This window comes from Capsicum annuum, unplaced genomic scaffold, assembly GCF_002878395.1.
Source record: "Capsicum annuum cultivar UCD-10X-F1 unplaced genomic scaffold, UCD10Xv1.1 ctg82642, whole genome shotgun sequence".
In the NCBI taxonomy this organism is placed as follows: Eukaryota; Viridiplantae; Streptophyta; class Magnoliopsida; order Solanales; family Solanaceae; genus Capsicum; species Capsicum annuum.
In genome coordinates, this window is record NW_025893454.1 from 235270 (window position 1) to 256363 (window position 21094).

Genomic DNA, 21094 nt, shown 5'->3' on the forward strand with positions numbered 1-21094 from the left:
CTTATCTTCTTGATAATTCCGGTATCATTTGGTATCAAAGCCATCTTTGGTTTTGTTCCTACAACACCAATCTTGTGCTCCCTTGGTTGAAAATTAAAAAAAAGAAAAAAAAACTTCGATGATATTTTGAGAGCTCTTGAGAGAGAGTCTTGCAAGGTGGATTCCTTGTCAACAAGTGTGGATATCACTTGTGTTGGTGTTAGTTTTAAAATGTTGGTTGCTTGGGAATCCTATTCCCTTGAGGTCACCGTAGAGCTTGGTGTTACTTGTATGAATTCTTGGGTCTTTGTGTTTAATATACACTTAGGTTCATAGTATTTATACATTTGTATGTCAAGTTAACTATCTATCTATCTATTTCATTTTTGTTGTTGTTCATTCTCGAGTTTGGTGTCCCAAAATCGAGACTTTGTGTTCTTCTTATTCTTGTGCTTGTATTATTAATCTAGTTTGTTGAACACCTTAATATCTTCTTGTTATTGTGTTTTCGTTGTTGTTGTAGTGAATCCGAGAGTGGTCACCAAAGAGGTCCTCGGTTCTTCCAACTTGTGGACTATTTTAGTGTTTGTTTTGTGTCTCCTTTGTCGACCTTGTATCATTTGGTATCAGAGCCATCTTTGGTTTTGTTCCTAAAGCACCAATCTTGGGCTCCTTGGTTGAAAATTAAAAAAAAAGGGGTTGGAAACTGAAATTTCCAAAAAATTGCAAAACTTTCCATTTGGTATCAAAGCCATTTGATTAGAACAAAATTGTCCATTTGGTGTTCTTGGCCAAAAATTGTGCTATTGTTGTGTATTAGCCAAGAATTTTTGTTTGTTTACTTGTTTGTAAGTGTTGGCTTTCTTGTTCACTAACACTTTGAGTCTAAAATCTAAACTTGAGCTTGAACTTGTTGGAGTTGTTGTTATGAACTTGAAGAGTGGCCAATTGTTATTGTTCATTGTGGTCTTAGCCGTGACTTGTTGGCATTGTTGTTGTTATAAGTGGACGTTTGGATTGTTGAGTTCTTGGTGGTTGATAAAGATGTTCTTGATGTTCTTACAACCTTCATAACTTGATGAATAAAGTGACTACTAGACCTTAAAAAGGTGAAGGGTAAAAGGTGAAAACTTGTTAGTCTTGTAAGACTTGCAATCATCCATCAACTAGTCAATCACTTAATTGAGCCCAAAAAAAGTTTAAGTAGGTGCATCACCTACTTTGGAAATTTGAGCAGCTTGAACCCTTAAGTAGGTGCATCACCTACTTGGACCAATTTGACCGATTTTAAGGTCCAAAATGCAGCTAAGGAGGTGGACAAAATAGGGCCTTTATAAGGCCAAGTTTCTGGTTATTTTCCTTCATTTCTAAGTCACAAAAAGAGTATATTTCACAAAATCTCTCTACTCTCTCTAAAACAACAAGGAGCAGCCCTAAAATTTCTTCTAGGGTTCTTGAAGAAACCCTCACCTTTGCAGCCCAAGGTAGGTGAAAACACTTACAGTTTAGCTTAATTATGTCATGGAAGATTAAGAAAACATGCTATAGGTTCCTAATTATAAATACATGGCAGAATATAGAACAAGCTACTTGCTCACTTTTTCTTTGTTATTAAGAGATGTCTTTTCTTCTTTGATTTAAAGTGTGAAGGAAAGTGAAAGTTGAAGTTTTGAGGAGTTCAAATTAAAAGAATAAGTTGCAGAATTGAGATAAGGTGACTGCTCTATTTTGCTCTCCTTGTATGTGAATTTGAAAGAGAATTATGGATGTGTTGTTATTGAGAACTCAAGATATAATGCGTTCAATAATTGATTGCTACAATAAAAGGGATTTGAGGTTGTTTTGTGGACTTTTTTGTATGTATATGTTATAGGCTGCTAGGTTGATGTTGGAGAAAGGTATGATTAGTTTGTAATGAAATATAGAAGAAAGGAGTGAGGGTACATTTTGTTTGGAATGTGTAATGAAGTCGAGGTGGTTTCGGTGAATCTTATAAGAACCTGTATGGTATGTGGGTGTAATTGGAGGAGAGAAGGGTTAAAATAACACCCTTGATTGATATATTAATGGCTTACTACCCGATTACTATTTTGGGTAAAGTTAAGTAGCCTAAATGTGTTAGTTGGTTGCTAACACTAGTTTACCATATATTCTATTGTAGATAAGTAATCTAATAGGTGGGAAGTCAAGTCGGGTTAGTTTCGGAGTTATATAACCAGGTATGTAAGGCATACTCTATTTTGCACTATTTGGCATGAAATCGGATATTTGTTCGATCAAGTAAGCTTCCAAGGTTTTCCTATAATAAGTGATACATAATAGCAGCACATTACATTCCATGTAGACAATGACCTTGTTCCCACTCTCTAACATGTTAAAACACCTCAATACATGCTTATTATTAAACCTGCACGTCTATTTTCACTAGCAAATTTCAGGAGTTTTCCGCTTGTTCAAATAAGACCCATGTGTTATTTTCAGCTTCTAAACACTTTATTTGTGTGCCAATAGCTCCCTACCTCAATTTATATGCCTCTTATTAGAAGATTATCTGTTTAAGGTACCATAATGTTATGACCACCAAAGTAACAATCTCAAAGGCTAAATAAACTAAGTAACGTAAATCTGTAAAATGAGTGGCATCTTAGGGGCATAAACCTAGCATGGGCCGATCTCGATACCTTTGTATGGGTGGCAGCTCAGGGTCGATCCCAATATTTATATGTAGGCAAAGCTTAGGGGTATAAGCCTAGCATAGGCCGATCCTAATTTATCTATTTACCACTGATCAACTGGTCATTTGCATTATATATGGCTTACAAAGATTATAAAGTAAGAAAGATAAGAATGGAGAAAGAAACATAATATATGTAGTCCCACAAGTATATATAAAGGTGGTCTACTAGTACTACTTATACACTTGTATCTGGTTTCTATTGAGCTCTTGTATTATGTGTAACCTTCAGCCTTACATATTTAGTACATATTTTTGTACTGACATCCCTCACAGGGGGCTTGTATTTCATGTTGTAGGCATAGGTACTTCAGCTCATACACCTCACTAGTAGGAGTGCAGGCTATTCAGTGACTATTGGTGAGCTCCAGGTTGATTCGAGGCTCTCTGAGTCTGTTCCATATATTTTTGTATTGTGCAGTAAGTCAAGATAGGGCGGGGGTTTTTATCGACCCTAACTAAGTCTATGTATCTTTTAGAGGCTTTGTAGACTAAGGTAAAATTATGATAGTGTCTTGCCTTTTGACATGGTGGCCCCAACGGCCAAGCTTTGTATATATATGTTTGTGCTTGCCTATGTAATTATTCTCATCGATACATGATATCATATTTGTCAGAACCTTTGGTTGTCATGGTTACATACATGAGATGTACAAGGTTATGAATTGATTCTCTCGGGCCTTTACGGCTATGGGTACCTGTCCGCCCCAATAGGATTTAAGGCGTGATAGTAGTATAGGAAATAATCAAGTATAAAGACGTGCACGGGTGAAGACAAAGCATTTAAGCACATACACACTCTTTCCTTTAAAGAAATAGACAACTTGGCTTCCACAAATTGAGATTCGTGCAACTTAAGAACGAGTGTGTTAAGCAAGGATGCACATTTAGAAGCATTACCCCAAGGAGACAATGACACTTTTGCTCTCGGGTTTTCAAGAATGACAATTTGCTTGTCATGTAGACCAAGCAACAAGTTGGGTGCACTACCATCACCACTTCCATATTTGGTATCGGGGTCAGATGGAAGAGTAGCCATAGACACAAGTCTAGACAACACTCCCTTTCCCCATAGGCTTCACCCAAACTATAAAAGATATACTCTCTACAATAGCATATATTTCATTAAATGCAAATAGAGAGTGGAGAAAGGCATCACTCAAGTCAACTTCAACTAAGGTGTCCTCATGTATGTACTCACTACTAGTTTCAATATCATCACCATGAGTACTCTCAACAATAAGGTCACATATAATAGAAGAAGTAATTTCCAAATAATGGACACCTTTCCTTTCTATGGAAGTACCCTCAAGTAGACACATTGTAACGCTCCGTACATCACAAACATAGACCAACTTAGCATAGTTGAAAGTATTTAAACTCGAGATAGGTATTTGAGCTTAAAGTTAAAGGTAAGTGTTAAGTTAAGTAGAGGGACCAATATTTTGGAAAAATTAAGAGAAAATAAGTGAGGTGCTTGCTTGACTTAATTAAGCTAATAGGTGACTAGTAGGTGCGTCACCTACTTATACTATTGGACTAAATTGAGGCCTATAATATTAGACATATTAAATGCCCAAATTAAGTAAAAGAAAAAGGGAAAGATGAGCAGCCCAATACCTATTCTATTTAAGGCCCAATATGGTGTGATCCAATTAGAAATAAACCAAGTAGGTGCATGACCTACTTGGAATTTTTGAGCAGCTTAAATATCCAAGTAGGTGCATCACCTACTTGGACTAATTTTGACCAATATGTGGCTGGAAATGAGCAAAAAAGAGGCGGTCAAGTGGAAGGATTTATAAGGTCCATTTAGTTCATTTTCTCTTCATTCTTGCAAAAAAATCAGATTATAATTAGCTCCCTCTCTCTTTTCTCTCAAGCCTAAAACAACCACCTCTTTTCTCTCCTAGGGTTCTTGAAGAAACCCTCCTTATTTCCAGCCAAGGTAAGTGAAAATAACTATGGTTTATATTTAATCATGTCATGGGAAGTTATGGAAATCAAGTTATTGTTTTATTTGAAGTATAGGGCAGACCTTTTTTTCCAACCTTGGCAGTCCACTTCTCTTTAATCTCTAAAATATTTTTCAATAGTTTTTGGTTCAACTTGAAGGGAAACTTAGCGTTTTGATGAAGTGCAGTTTAAGAAAACAAATTTCAGAAATAAAGGTAGGGTTACTGCCCTGATTTACCCCTCCTTTTGTATAGGCCTTGATGGAGGATTTTATATATGTTGTTGTTAAGAACTCATGGCATGGTGATCGGAAGCCGTGAGTTTAATATCTTATATTGTGTTGAAGGATTTTGGGACTGTTTAGGTGATGTCTATAGGTGTTGTTGTTGGAGGAAGTGGGTAACCTTATGGAATGGTGAAGTGGAGTTGTATTAAAGTATAGAAGGAGGGTGTGGTGATACACCAAGTATTTGAGGGGCTGAATAGTCTTACTGCCCGTCAATGTTTAGCTACTGTTTTACAAGGGTTACCTTTTGATTAGTTGCTAATATAGCTCCTTTAAGTGCTTATATTGTAGATTAACACCTTAAAGGAAAGAAGTCTAATGCATTGTAATAATCAGGTTGCACAATGAGGTATGTAAGGTTATTCTAGTTCATATTCTTTGGCATGGTGTCATATACTCGTGTACCAATAAAGTGAGCTTCGTAGATGATCTTTCATGTTAAAAGATACATTGTGATGGTGTACCAACCCCACTATAGTTAATCGACCTTTTATTTACTGCCCATGGTCTAAAAGTGTGTCAAAGTGTCACATGTTTCTCTTATATGAGTCAATGAGATCCAAGATTATACAAGTTAAAGAGTATCACATGTTGGATTACAATCTGTCCAAAATTTCTTCAATTGATTGTATACTTCTTTTGGCTACACATGTTCTTTTTTCGAATATCATTCCCATCGTGTTTGGGCATAAGATGACCTTCTAGAGTCTTTACCTATTTAGTGTATAGTTTATATGTCCTTATGTGGGATATACATTTGTTCCTAATTAGAATCTGCCCACGTGCTTCAATAGTACCCATTCTCACGTACCCTTCTATTTGTTATTACCTAATAAGTATTTATTGTACAGTCCAAACCTCTTTAGTCGATACGTATCTTAACTTGGTATGCATGTATTCCCCCATTTGAAATGTCTAAATTTCTACACTTGAATCTGCCCCAATTTCTATATTCTTGGTAAGATCACTAGAATCTGCCACAACCCATATATGCTATGTAATGTCACTTGTTTACTAGTTATACACCTTACTAGCTTATTTGTTACAGGTCATCATCTCCTCGCTTGTCACATACCTTCTTGGCTTATTTATTAGTGAATATGTTTTATGCCCAGTGAGGCTCGTAGTGTCATATAAGTTCCAAAGTATTACCCTTATTTCCTATATCATTGTTCTTGTCTCGATCGTATGCTTTCTTCTATTGGTTCATAGCTCTAAAGCTTAATAATGTTATAACCACCAAAATAACAATCTAAAAGATTAAAGAAGTGATGTAAAGTAAATATATTTATGTGTGAGTGGTAGCTCAGGTGCGAGAGCCTAGCATGGGTCGATCTCAATTTATTGATTTACACCTAGCATGGGTTGATCCCATTATCGGGTGGTATCCCAGGGGTGAAAGGTAAGCCTAGCATGGGTTAATCTCAGTTTATGTATTGATGAGGAACATATCCCAGGGGTATAATACCTAGCATGGGTTATCCTCTTTTACCACTGATCAGCTGGTCATATGTATCACATGGCTTACAAATATTATAAAGCAAAAAAGAGTAAAGTAAAGAAAAGCATTTAATGTACAGTTTTCCACAAGTGTAAGTAAAGGTGGTTCGTTCATCCTTATCTATATGTTTATATATTTGACCCCGAGTTTCATTAATTTCTTATTTCACTTATGGTTATCTCATGCCTTACATATTCAGTACATTACTTCGTACTGACGTCCCTCATGGGGACCAGCGTCCTATGTTGCAGGCACAGGTCTTTAGCAAGTAGATTTCCCTAATAGAACACAGGATACTCAGTGGCTGTTGGTGAGCTCCAAGTTGATTCGGGGCCTTACCGAGTCTTTATCATATATATTTTGATGGTTTTATAGTCATGGATTCCATTAGAGGCTTTGTAGACATTGTAAAGCAGTCATATATATAGGTTCACATGTCATCTATATCAATTTGGCTAATTGGTTAGTGCTTTTCATCAGTGATTCCATTTGTTTAGTGATTCATTTTCTCATCTAGTTTGTTTTTATAGTATGTGTTCCTATAGTTGTTGTCCACGTCATATAGTATGGGGTGTGATACACATACCACCACCAAAGTTCAAGGAATACTTAAGTCTTCACAAGAAGCAAGCAATTCATCCTCATAGTCATCAAACATAGGTAGGGTGTCATATAAAGGATCACAACCACAAACAATTTTAAAGGCATAATCACTTATTGGGTTCTTAAGAATTCAAGCAAGTCAAAATTATCATCACCCAATTGATCATTCCTTTCCAAGACCTCATATTCCCTTCCTATAAGAGTACTCTCATCTTCCAAGAAGATATTTCCATCTTTAGGAGGAATGTTGTCACACCATAGTGGGTTGATATAGTCTATAACTTTCAAGACAAGCTATACCTTCAACTTCATTCTCACCACTAGGTTCATTAGGAGTGAACTCATCATCTTCAAAAAGGATATTATACTTAGAGAGAGAAGGATCTATCATGAAGAGGATATAGAACATGAAAATCCATTCTCTAAAAGATCATTATCAATTATCAAAGATGTTTCAAGCACATGATTGGATTATGAGCAAAACCGAGAGTAGAACATTCACTAGAGGTCATGCTAAGCGGGTCACTCTTATTTATTTGATCAACATTTTCAATATCATCACTCACTTGAGATCCATTAAACACATCACACACATCCTCAAGTGGTGGACAAATTTTGCATGTAAGTTGATCAACACAATTCCTACAAGATGATGTACTATCATTCAACACATTGGCTTCAACACTAGGTAGATATAAATTGATCTTACAAGAAGAGTCAATTCGGTCATCAATAGGATCAAATAGTGTATCCACATTCACAACATGTACGTCATCATCAAGGGGCAAAGAATCAATAGATGATGTATTATTATTCAACACAATGGCTTCAATACTAGCTGGACTTAAATTGATCTTACAAGAAGAGTCAATTCGGTCATCAATAGGATCAACTAGTGTATCTATACTCACAACAAGTACATCATCAACAAGAGACAAAGAATAAATAGACTCACAAATAGGTAAGCTACTACTCACACTTAATGGGCTACTAGCCACACATTTATCATTCACATACACAAAAGTGTAAGAGTTAGCTATTTTACCTTGAAGTTCTTGAGTAGATTCTTCTTTGTCGTGGTGTGAAGGTTTCCCACATTCTTCGAAAGCAACTTCCATGTTAGTACCTACACAAATGTCCTTAGAAATAAAAGGAAAAACATAGTTAGCATGGTTTGGTGGAAACCCCCTCACTCCACTACACACAACCTCTTATTTTTTCACTCTTGGATTACCACCTTGCACTCCCTTACTTCTCTCACTCTTTTGTCTCTCATAATCATTCAGTTTGGAGTAAGTAATCACATCTCCTTGTGGTTTGGGAAGAATTAAAGTAAAGAGATAATTTCCCTAATGGTCCACTACAACCTTTGGTCAATTTAGCACATTTGGAACTCTATGTTGTGCAAACCAATCAGCACCCAAGCATACATAACCTGGTGTTAAGGAAAGATATCGGACCATACCTCCTTATAGTATTCAAATTGGGTAAAGACAATCCTCACTCTCTCGGTAACCTTATACCCATCCAAGGAATATGGAACAAGTAAAGGTTCTCAAAACAACCCCAAATAGTCAACCATGGGTGGCATGATGTGATATAAGTATAAAGACCACAAAAGAGTCCAAGGCATTATCAAAGGTTCAAGCTTCAGAATTAAAAGGTGATTAAAGGCCTTTTGGAGCCTTTTGAAGCCTTGTTCAAGAGAAGAAAGGAGGAGGACTTATACACTCCATAGGCTCCTCAAGTGAAGGGCATTGAAGACATTTTGCACTTTAAAGCTACACTCAAGAGTCGCCTCTTTTGGGAGTTTCATTAAGGGCAATTAAGTCTTTTATTATGTAATAGTATAAATAGACAATTTTACTTCTCTTTTCATTAGACTTGGATGAATTGAAAAGGAGTATTACTCTTAGTGTTAGATCGTAGTCCTCTCCTTCTCCTTAAGAGAGGAAAACCAAAATTTGAACCTTGAATACAATTGAAATTGGTTTGCGTATTGGGTTATTTGGCAAGAAAGGTGTTCTTGAGGAAGTGTGAGTCCTTTGGCTCACCTAAGAGAGTGGTTTGAACTTTCATTTGTGAGGTGTGATTGGAGATTTGATACATCTCCTTTTGTTAATCATCTAGTGGAAGTAAGGGTCACTCTACTATCTTTACATTCATGCAATTCTTCTCCTTATCTCCTTTCTAAGTTTTGTTTTCTCTTTGTGTTGTTGCTGATTTTTAGCTTCTGTTGTCAATTTCGTGTTTTAGCCTTCCTTAAGGCTATCATGATGTAGTTCTTATGGCACCAATCATCTAGCACAAGGAGGCAGCCCGGTACCCTATAAATGCTTACCTTTCCGGAGTGAATACTTCTCCTAGGATCAACATTGTAGAGTTTAGGACAACCCATGGGCACATGAGTACCCCTCAACCTTGGAAATGTATTCTCTCTTCTTCTCATGGGACAACCTACACTATAGCTAGTATACCCATTCACACCACTCGACCTTGATAAGATTACTACAAGGTGGGGAATATGAATCTTCATGCTCCACACATGCACTCTCACCATGGATCTCATAAGCTTTGAGAAGAAAGGGACTATACCTTACACCAATTCTAGGTTTGGAGTGGGAAGTGTAATACTCCTCACATGCACCAACTTCATCATAAGAACCATCACAAGGCCCTACATCGCTTCCATATTCACCATAAGCACTAGGAACTTCATTCACCTCATTTTCTCCCTCTAAACCATAACTCCTAATTCGTCCCATGTCTTGATCATGGCTATATTCATAGTCCCCATAATCTCCAACATCATCGTAGCCATAAAATCCCTTACTACAATCACAGTCTCCCATGTTGTAGTCACAATAGTCTGAGGCTACCAAGATATGTTTCTCTTATATCACCTTGTACCTATAAAATAAACAAACAAGATTAGTAGTAAAATCTCCTAACCAACACTTGTATACACTCACCTTTGTGATCCTTACAATTGGAGCGGCGAATATTGAAAGTTGCTTATACTCCGGTAGTCAATAAGGTGTTAATCACTACTTAGTGTCTGGAATAGATTCTTGTTTGATCGACTCAAGACACAAAACAGAAAAATCTACTTACAAACTTGAAACAAAGAAATTCAACGAATCAAAATGAGAAAAGCACACAAAGAACGAAAACACAAAGAAAGCGGACTCAAACAACTAATTCACAACTAAGTAGGTGATTACTAGTTGTTTATTAGTTTCAGAATCAAGAAATAAAACTAAATAAACAAAGAAAAGAAACTTTGAACCTAAATTTGAGCTTCAAGGTATTTTGGAAGTTGATAATGTGGCACTTTGATGACGTGGCAGCCTTGGTCAAAATTGGTCAACGATTTGGAGTTGACTTGTTTCCAATTTAAAATTCAACAATCTTCTTCTTGATAGTGTAGTAATTGATTTTGGTGAAGAAAACACAAAGAATGGACCCCTTTTCAAGCTCAAAAGAGTTTAAATTTGTTGTGATCTCCCCTTGTACTTTCCCTTGTCCTCTTCTTTGAGAATATTCTTTTTTGATGCTTTTGGACTTTTTCTTTCTTTGGAAGACTTGGAATATGCTTGGAATATTCTTTGTACAAACAAGGACCACACTCTCTTTCTTCTTCTTTTTGGATCAAACCACCACTTTTTGAATGTTCTATTTCAACAACATATGAAGAACATGAACAACACCAACATTAAAAAATGAAACCTAACCCAAATGAACTCCAAATTGAATGATTTTTGAATATTCAAGCATACTTTGAACTCAAACACCAATATCACATTTTCAAGCCACAAATCTCACCAAAACCTTTCCAATTTTGAGATCCACCTTTTAAGTTTCTTCAACTTCAAGTTCAACAATGGTGGATGGCTCAAAACAACCCGAAAATAGCTCAAATAGATCTAGACTCCTATAGTGTTAGAGAACACAAATTTAACACTAAAAACATAAGAAAAACAAAAATCAAAACTCAAATTTTGACCTAGGGTCAAAAACGGGATTAGTACTTTTTTGGGATTTTTTATTTTTACACTTCTTTTTTGGGATTTTTCAATATCTAGACTCTAATTATCACATCTCAATCCTATTGGGGCGGACAGGCACCCATAGCCATAAAGGTCGGAGAGAACCAATTCATAACCTTGTACTTTCCATGCATGTAACTATGACAACCAAATGTTCTGACAAATATGATATTATGTATCAATGAAAATAATTACACATGCAAGCACAAACTGATATATACAACACTTGGCCGTTGGGGCCACCATGTCTTAAAGATACATAGACTTAGTTAGGGTCGGGACAAACCCCCCCCGCCCTAGTCTTAACCTACTATACAATACCAAAACATATGGAACAGACTCGAAAACCTCAAATCAACCTGGAGCTCACCAATATGCACGGAATAGCCTGCGCTCCTACGAGTAGGGTGTATGAGCTGAAGTACCTATGCCTGCAGCATGAAATGTAGGTCCCTGTGAGAGAGTCAGTACGAAAATATATACTGAATATGTAAGGCTGAAGGTTGGATATAAAAGCTTAATAGAAATCAGATACAAGTGTATAAGTAGTACTAGTAGACCACCTTTATATACATATTTGTGGGACTACATACATTACGTTCCTTTTTTCAATTTTACCTTTCTTACTTCATAATCTTTATAAGCCATATGTAATGCAAATGACCAGATGATCAGTGGTAAATAGATAAATTAGGATCAGCCCATGCTAGGCTTATGCCCCTGAGCTGCCTACATATAAAGATTGGGATCGACCCATGCTAGGCTTATCCCCTGAGCTGCCATCCACATATCAAAGTATCGAGATCGGTCCATGTTAGGCTTATGCCCTTGAGCTGCCACTTCTCTTACAAATTTATGCTACTTAGTTTATTTAGACTTTGAGATTGTTACTTTGGTGGGTTATTGAGTAAATGGAGAACTTCTGAAATTTTCAAATGAAGATAGATATACAAGCTTAATAATAAACATGTGTTGAGGTGTTTTGATATGTTAAAGAGTGGGAACAAGGTCATTGGCTTCTTGGTATACAATACGCTACTATTATGTGTCACTTGTTACAGGACAACCTTGAAACTTATTTGGTTGAACAAATGTTTGATTTCATGCCAAAGAGTACAAAATGGAGTATGCCTCACATACTTGGTTATATAGCTCTGAAACTAACCCGACTTGACTTCTCGCCTTTTATATTACTTATCTATAATAGAATATATGGTAAACTAGTATTAGCAACCAACCAACACATTTAGGCTGTAACTTCACCAAAATGGTAATCAGGCAGTACACACATAATCCATCAATCAAGGGCATTATTTTAACCCTTTCCTCCTCCAATTACACCCACATACCACACATGTCCTCATAATATCACCAAAACCACATCATCTTCGTTACACTCTCCAACCAACACACAAAATAAATTTGGCAATAACAAATGCAATAATTAGTTCAGTGGTGTACCACCACACCTTTCTTCTATATTTCATTACAAACTAACCACACCTTTCTCCAATATCAACCTGGAAGCCCATAACACAAATACACAAAACAGTCTGCGAACAACACCCCAATCATCCTTTAATAACAACCAAATATGTTCAATCCTGTACCAACACATGTATATAGAAAAGGGACAAAAGTGGACAGCAAACATACCTTGATTTCCTTGTTAGTTTAGCCTCTTAATTTGTATCTCTTCAATAGCTTAATTCCTTCTCACATACGCCAAAAGACAAAGAAAGAAATTCCTTAATAACTAAGAACAATGGACTGTCCAACTTATAGAGAGGGCTGTCCAGAAATTAATCTTGAAGAACACATAGTTTCCTTAGTACAACTCATGAATTGCTCACTTACCTTTATCTTGGGAGGAAGTTCAATTCTAATAACCCTTGTGGGAAGATAGGGTGTTACTTCATAGCCAAGAGATAACAAGAGAGAAAAACCTAGAAGCTGAAATTTTTGTCTAAGTTAAAAATGAGCAAAAATTGCTGATTTCAATCTATATAAAGGTGCTGCTCTTTGGCCGACTTTCTTGACCCTTTTTGGCCCATATTTTATCAAGTGAAAGATGTATCTACTTGCCCAATATATTGGGCTTTTTTAGATCCAAAGTTATTGGGCCTTAGCCACCCATTTTCCCTTCTTTTCTTCTCTTTAACTTGGCCTTGGCAGATTTGAGTATTGGGCCTTTTTACCCATTATATTTCTCTTCTATTCAATTTGAGCCCAAATAAGTACATTACATTAGTATAGGCCCAAATCTGGTCCATAGCCATATGTCCATTAATTTGGTCTAAATAGTTCAAGTAGGTGACTCACCTACTAGCTTAATTAAGAGAGCAAGGACCTCAATATTTTGTTCCATATTTAGCTCAAAATCCCTTTAATATGACCTTAAACTTATACACACTTGTTCACTTTAAACTTTAGATTCAAATACTAGCTTACGATCCCAAATTTAAATAGTTGTATCGACGTTAACTTGGTCGCATCACATAAAAATTGCACGGGCAGCATATATAATTCTATCTAATTAAAATAAGTACAAGCAAAATATGGGATGTTACATCCTTCCCCCCTTAGAAACATTCGTCCTCGAATGTTAGCATAACTGTCCAACCAAAACAAGTTCAAGCCTAAGTTTAATATCCCTATTACCACATAGTACCTATATATTTTACATTTACTTGTTATTGCTCTAATTCAGCATCTTGGACTTTTTTTCGTATTTGAATAAATGGGGGTACTTGGATTTCATCGCTTCTTCAGCTTCCCATGTGATCTCTTCTACATGCTGATTTCTCCAAAGCACTTTTACAGAAGCTATTTCCTTATTCCTCAACTTCTTCAGTAGGGGTAATATGAGATGGATCTCCAATGCACTTTCAAAGCATTGACACGTGAAATACCGGATGAACTGTTGAGAGCTCTTAGGGTAGCTCTAATTCATAAGCGACTTGGCCAAACCTTTGAGTAATCTTATATGGGCCTATATAACGTGGACTTAGTATTCCTTTCTTACCAAATATCATAACCTCTTTCATTGGTGACACCTTCAAGAATACCCAATCACCTATAGCAAACTCTAGCCCCCTCATTTTAACATCTGCATATAACTTGTGTCGACTTTGGTCTGTTTCTAGCCATCGTTGGATCACTTTAACCTTTTACATAGCTTGATGAACAAGATTTGGACCGAACAAGGCAGTTTCACCCGCTTCAAACCATCCAATTGGTGATGATGCACTTTCTTCCATACAAAGCTTTATATGGTGCCATTTTGATACTTGAATGATAGCTATTGTTGTAGGCGAACTCTATGAGAGGTAAATGATCATCCCAACTACCTTTAAAGTCTAATACATAAGCTCGTAGCATATCTTTAAGTATTTGAATGGTGCGTTCTATCTGTCCATCTGTTTGAGGGTGAAAAGCTGTACTTAGATTCACTTGTGTTCCCAAATTTCTCTGTAAAGAGTTCCAAAAATTTGCAGTAAATTGAGCTTCTCGATCTGATATAATATAGATTAGAACTCCATGCAGTCGAACTATCTCCTTAATATATAATTTGGCATATTCTTCAACTGTGTAAGTGGTCCTAACCGGTAGAAAATGCCCTGATTTAGTAAGCCTATCAACAATCACCCATATGGAATCAAACCTTCAAGATGTATGAGGCAAACAAGTGATGAAATCCACGTTGATCATGTCCCACTTCTAGATTGGAAGATCTATACATTGCATATAACCCCCGGGTTTTTTTGCTCTACTTTAACTCTTTGACTATTTGGACATTCAGCTATAAATTTTGCAATGTTCTTCTTCATGTCACCCCACCAATACATTCCTTTCAAATCATGGTAATTTTTGTTGACTCTGGATGGATAGAATACCTTGAATGATGTGCTTCTGTCATAATCCTCTTTCTTAGTCCATCTATATTTGGCACACACAATTTATTTTGGCACCGAAGTACTCCTTCTTGCGTAAGCTCAAATGATTTCATCATACCACATTGCACATATTCCTTAAGCTTTAATAGAATGGGATCTGCATATTGCTTCTCTTTTACTTCAGCTACTAGGGAAGATTCTGCAGCATTATAAACAATATGCCCTTCATCTAGAGTTTCGAGAAGGCAAACTCCCAAATTGGCTAGTTGGTACAAATCTTTAGTCATCCTTTGTCTTTTTACAGATGGTGCCATACTCTTCCAACTTAATGCATCTTCCACCACATTTGCTTTCCTCGAATGATACAAGATATCAACGTCATAGTCTTTTAATAATTTAAGCAATCTTCGTTGCCTCAAATTTAGGTCCTTCTGATTAAAGATATACTGCAAACTCTTGTGGTTAGTGTATAAGGCAAATATAACCGCTGCTAGCTCCAGTTCATATGTTGGATAATTTTTCTCGTGTGGCCGCAATTGTCTCGAGGCATATGCTATGACTTTACCATACTGTATCAATACACACCCTAAGCCAATTCTTGAAGCATCACAATACAATGCATACCCCTCTATGCCTTTTGGAAGCACCAATACGAGTGTAGAAGTCAACTTATTCTTCAGATATTAGAAACTCCTTTCGCATGCATCATTCTATTGGAACTTAGATGCTTTGTGTGTTAGCTTTGTTAAAGGTGCAGAAATTGAGGTAAATCCTTCAACAAACCTTCTATAATAACCTGGCAACCTAAGAAAACTATGAACCTTCGTAGGCGTTATAGGTCTTGGCCAATTCTTCACGGCTTCTATCTTTTGACTATCAACCTTTATTCCTTCAGCAGATACAATATGGCCCAAGAATGCCATAGATTTTAACCAAAACTCACATTTAGAGAACTTTGCAAATAGCTTATGATCACGAAGAATCTGCAACACCTGTCGTAAGTAATTGGCATGTCCTCATTTGATCTCAAATAAACCAGAATATCATCTGTAAAAACTATCACAAACACATCCAAGAAGGGCTTGAACACCCTATTCATCAAATCCATAAAAGCTGCAGGGACATTAGTTAGCCCATAGGACATAACTAGGAACTCGTAATGACTGTACCGTGTTCAAAAAGCTGTCTTGGGTATGTCATTCTCTTTGACCCTCATTTGGTGATACCCAGACCTTAAATCAATCTTTGAAAACCACTTGGCGCCTTGGAACTGATCAAATAAGTCATCAATTCTCGGAAGGGGATATTTGTTCTTAATAGTCACCTTGTTCAATTGCCTAGTCAATACACATTCTTAATGAGCCATCTTTCTTACGCACAAATAACACTGGTGTACCCCAAGGGGACACACTAGGCCTTATGAATCCTTTTTCTAGCAAGTATTTCAATTCTATACGGGGGAATTGAGATTGGTTTATTACCTGGAATCACATCAATACCAAACTCCACCTCTCGTTCTGGAGGCAAACCCGAAAGATTTTTAGGAAATTCATTTACCACTGGAATAATTTGAAGAGTTGGTGTCTCCACATTTGTATCCTTCACTCTAACCAGATGACATATGTAACCCTTGGAAATCATCTTTTTCACCTTAAAATAAGAAATAAATGTACCTCTTGGTGCACCAATATTACCTCTCCATTCTAGGACTGCCTCCCTTGGAAAATGGAAACACACCCTCTTAGTTCGGCAATCTACTCTGGCATAACAAGAAGCCAACCAATCTATACCCATTATAGTATCAAAATCTACCATTTCTAACTCAACCAGGCCAGCCATTGTATCGCGACCGTAAATAGTTATTATACAATTTCTATACACTCTCCTAGCTATAACAGATTCACCAATCGACGTAGATACTTCAAGTGGCTTAACTAGCAATTATGGTGTTTTTTTTGAACTTTTCAGCAACCAATGGAGTGACGTATGATAATGTAGAACTCAGATCAACTAATGCATATACATCATGTGAAAAAATGGACAATGTACCTGTAACCATATCTGGAGAAGCCTCTGAATTTTGTCGATCCGCTAAAGCATATGTACGATAGGCTGTACACCTCTACCTGAATAAGGCACCGATAATGATGATGCAATGGCTGATCAAGTAGGTCATGCCATACCACCTATGCCTCCTTGAGGCCATTCTCTCATCATATGTCCTAACGTACCACGCTAAAAATATGCATTTGTTCCAAATTGACATGCACCTAAATTAAGCTTTCCACATTGTCTACATGGCTGTCGAGGAGGCCTTAATTGGCTCATTCTCCTTTGATCTTGATACCCCACTATTTGCGAACTCTGACTCTCATTTCTTTAACCAAACTGGTTACCTTTAAACCCTTGAAACTGTGGTAGAGCACTAGCTATAGAATAAGAAGATAATGGCCTAGGTGGTCTATTAGGAAATCGAGGCATAAACTCTCCTTGGGATGCCGTGAACTGCCCCGTAGATCTGGCCCTCTTGGAATATCCATTTCCAATTCTTTTGCTCTTCTCCTTTAACTCTGATCCTTCATTTTTTTTTATGTAAAAAGCTTGTATCCTTGCTATTTCCATATCTTTGTTCAAAGCAGCAATAGTACAATCTCTAACCAAATATGGATCCAACCTATCCATATATCGATGATTTCTATCATCCATAGTAGCTACAACATTAGGAGCATACCTAGACAAGGAGTTAAACCGAAGGCTGTACTCCCTCACGCTCATATTTTCTTGGCAAAGATTTAGGAACTGATCCGCACGGGCTTCTCGAATTTCAAATAGAAGGTAATGATCAAGAAATGCCTTTTTGAACTCTTTCCAAGTAGATAAAGGTGCATCGATACCCCTAGATCTTTTCCAATCTTCATACCAAAATATAGCCTCCCCTTTGAATCTATATGCTGCTAGCTCAACTTTCTCTTTACCTGACACATGCATGACATCTAGAGCCCTTTGGATTTGATCAATAAAGTCCTATGGGTCTTAATTAAGATCTGATCCGGTGAATGTGGGAAGATCCAATTTAAGAAAATCCTGCGTTTGTAGGCTAGCTGCCCTATCTACACCACTAGAACCTATAGTTGGAATGGCTTGTCCTTGATCTTGTCCAGCAACTATACGAGCCAACAATTATACTGCATTCCTTAGATCTTGGTCTGTAGTATTGGTAGGTAGTTCTGAGGATGCGATTCTTCTCTTTCTTAGATCTTCTAGAGATAGAGGAGTAGAAGAAGTTTGGGAAACAAACTCAGCTTGAGCCTCACTTTGATTAGCTCATCTAGGTGGTGATTTGCTGGTCCCTTCCCCGGCAGCCTCGTCTATCCGCCTGCCTGTATTCTTACTCTTTTTTGTAACCGGTATCTTTACTATATAATAAGAGGAAAAAATGGGTTCAATGGTTAAATATGACTTCACCTACAACATGGGATCTATTGCACGATCTAAGATATGAAGAAAAAGAGAACCCCTAAATGTCCCATAGCCTCCTATTTATATATGTGGTGCACAACATGCCCATAAACAAGACTCTATATAGATCCTATTGGGGCGGATAGGCACCCGTAGCCATAAAGGCCCGAGAGAACCAATTCATAACCTTGTACTTCCTATGCATGTAACTATGACAACCAAATGTTTTGACAAACATGATATTATGTATCAATGAAAATAATTACACATGCAAGAACAAACTGATATATACAACACTTGGTCGTTGGGGCCACCATGTCTAAAAACAATACACTACCGTAACTTTACATTGACTTAGTTAGGGTCGGGACAAACCCCCTCTCCCCGCCCTACTCTTAACCTACTGCATAATACCAAAACATATCAAAATAGACTCGGAAATCCTCGAATCAACTTGGACCTCACCAATATGCATGGAATAGCCTACGCTCCTATGAGTGGGGTGTATGAGCTAAAGTACCTGTGCCTGCAGTATAAAATGCAGGTCCCCGTGAGGAATGTCAGTACGAAAATATGTACTGAATATGTAAGGCTGAAGGTAACAACACACGATACAAGAGCTCAATATAAATCAGATACAAGTGTATAAGTAGTACTAGTAGACCACCTTTATATACATATTTGTGGGACTACATACATTACGTTCCTTTCTTCACTTTTACCTTTTTTACTTCATAATTTTTGTAAGCCATATGTAATGCAAATGACCAGCTGATCAGTGGGAAATAGATAAATTAGGATCGGCCTATGCTAGGCTTATGCTCCTGAGCTGCCACCTACATATAAAGATTGGGATCGGCACATGCTAGGCTTTTTCCTCTAAGCTACCGCCCATATATCAAGGTATCGAGATCGGCCCATGCTAGGCTTATGCCCCTGAGCTGCCACTCCTTTTACAGATTTATGCTACTTAGTTTATTTAGCCTTTGAGATTGTTACTTTGGTAGTCATAACATTATGGTACCTTGAAGTAATAACCTGCCACTAAGAGACATGTTAATAGGCACTTAATGCAACGTAAATGAAGTAGAGAGCTGTTGGCACACCAATAAAGTGTTTAGGAGCTTAAAATAACACATGGGTCTTAATTGAGTAAATGGAGAACTTCTGAAATTTTCAAATGAAGATAGATGTGCAGGCTTAATAATAAACACATATTGAGGTGTTTTGATATGTTAAAGAGTGGGAACAAGGTCGTTCGCTTCTTGGTATACAATACGCTGCTATTATGTGTCACTTGTTACGGGACGACCTTGAAAACTTATTTGGTGGAACAAATGTTTGATTTCATGCCAAAGAGTACAAAATGGAGTATGCCTTACATACTTAGTTATATAGCTCCGAAACTAACTCGACTTGACTTCTTGCCTGTTATATTACTTATCTACAATAGAATATATGGTAAACTAGTATTAGCAACCAACCAACACATTTAGGCTACTTAAATTCACCAAAACGGTAACCGGGCAGTACACACGTAATCCATCAATTAAGAGAATTATTTTTACCCTTTCCTCCTCCAGTTACACCCACATACCTCACATGTCCTCATAAGATCACCAAAACCATATCAGCTTTGTTACATCCTCCAACCAACACATAAAATAAATTGGGCAGTAACAAATGCAACAATTAGTTCGGTGGTGTACCACCATACCTTTCTTCTACATTTCATTACAAACTAACCACACCTTTCTCCAACATCAACCTGGCTAATACACGCACAATGAGCCACAAGAGCACAAGATATTGTCTAAGGGTCAAGGCTTCGGAATTGGCAAGCAATTAAAGACTTTTTTGGATATTTTGAAGCCTTGGTCAAGAGAAGGAAGGAGAGAAATTTATACACTCCATAGGCGCCTCAAAGGAACAATAATGATGACTTTTTACACTCCAAAAGATCACTCTATAGGCGCCTCCTTTTAAGTCCTCATTAAGGGCATTTTTGTCCTTTGACGTGTAATAGTATAAATAGACCATTTTACTTCTCTTTTCATTAGAATTTTGATGACATTGAACTTACTTCTATACTGTAGTTTTAGCTTTGTAGAGAGAGAGAGAGTAGAATCTGAAAAATTGGTCCTTGAACACTTGAAAGTTAGGATTTTCATTTGTCTTGGATAATTGGCAAGAAAGGTGTGCTTGGGGAAGAGTGTTTCCTTTGGGTCACCTAAGAGAGTGGTTTGAACTTACATGGTGATGTGTGTTTGAAGGTTTGATACACCTTCTAGTGCTATTCATTTGTGGAAGTAAGGGTTACTTTACTATCTTTTCATCTTATGCAATCTTCACCTTCTCCCCTTTTCTTTGTGTGCTGTTTTCTTTAGTTGTACTTACTAGAAAATCTCATAAAAAAAGAGTCAAAAATTAGAAAATACCAAAAAAAAAAATTGTGTTGTCTTGTGTGTTTGTTGTAGATCCGAATTTTCCAAGTTAGATCTACAAGTTTTTGTTGTGTTTTGAAGGTTTATAGTGCTAGATCCTTTCTCTCTAGCACATAGGGAGTCTAGATCTACTTTTAGATTGAAGTTTGGTTGAGTTTGAGCTAAGAACCTCCATGAACATGGTGGT

The 21094-nt window shown here is 37.0% G+C and overlaps 1 long non-coding RNA gene across 1 annotated transcript in view; it reads right to left on the bottom strand.

Annotated features, from left to right (window-relative positions):
- Window positions 1-18766: 18766 nt before the first annotated feature.
- Window positions 18767-21094, bottom strand: part of LOC107853599 — a 6507-nt gene continuing 4179 nt past the window's right edge. Inside the window, exon 3 of the long non-coding RNA XR_001669825.2 lies at window positions 18767-18989. This is a non-coding gene — a long non-coding RNA (uncharacterized LOC107853599). The remainder of the gene's footprint in view (window positions 18990-21094) is intronic.